Here is a 706-nt window from a genome sequence, read left to right on the forward strand (position 1 = left end):
AATATTAAGAAATATTTCTTAAGCAGCAAATGGGCATATTAAAATGATGCTGAAAATTCAGCTTTTGCGGTCACAGGAATAAATTACATTTTAAACTATATTACAATAAAAAAACTGTTTTTATTATTATGATTTATTAAAGTATTTTTTCACATTTATTTCAATTATTCAGATGGTATTTTTTCTGGAAACTGTCTGGACATTTTAGTTCAATTGTTTTAAATTGGAGCACACAACCCTGAAATAAACGTGAAAATCAATACAATCTATAATGGCAATTTCTATAAGAAATGTCTAGTTATGGTAAATTGAAAATAGTATGGTTAAAGGTGGGGTATGTATTTTTTCAAAAACGCTTTAGAAAACTAAGTCGGGCTGAGTACCAAAACAAACATTAATAATAAAATAAAAAAACTAACACTTGCTTCTCTAATCTTTTTGCATTCTATCTGTTTTTTTTTTATTTATTATACAATTATAATTCTGACTTTCTGACTTCTGATTAACAAAAGCAAAAAAGGCCTCTAACACTAGCTTGCTCTATTCTTTTTCTATTCTATCTGTTTTCTTTTTATTTATTATGATTTAAAAAAAAATAAAAACCTTGCTATGTGTACTGCATTACGCTAACAGACTTGTTATAGCACTTGCATATTATTGCTCTTTTGTTGATTTTGATTGCTTCCATTGTCCTCATTTGTAAGTC

General features: G+C 26.6%; 1 protein-coding gene across 3 annotated transcripts in view; it reads left to right on the forward strand.

Annotated features, from left to right (window-relative positions):
* The window catches only part of LOC107675194 (abl interactor 1), a 69,248-nt gene that overhangs the window by 60,860 nt on the left and 7,682 nt on the right, over positions 1-706 (forward strand). The window lies entirely within an intron of this gene.

Source organism: Sinocyclocheilus anshuiensis, unplaced genomic scaffold (assembly GCF_001515605.1).
Source record: "Sinocyclocheilus anshuiensis isolate Anshui unplaced genomic scaffold, SAMN03320099.WGS_v1.1 scaffold1090, whole genome shotgun sequence".
In the NCBI taxonomy this organism is placed as follows: Eukaryota; Metazoa; Chordata; class Actinopteri; order Cypriniformes; family Cyprinidae; genus Sinocyclocheilus; species Sinocyclocheilus anshuiensis.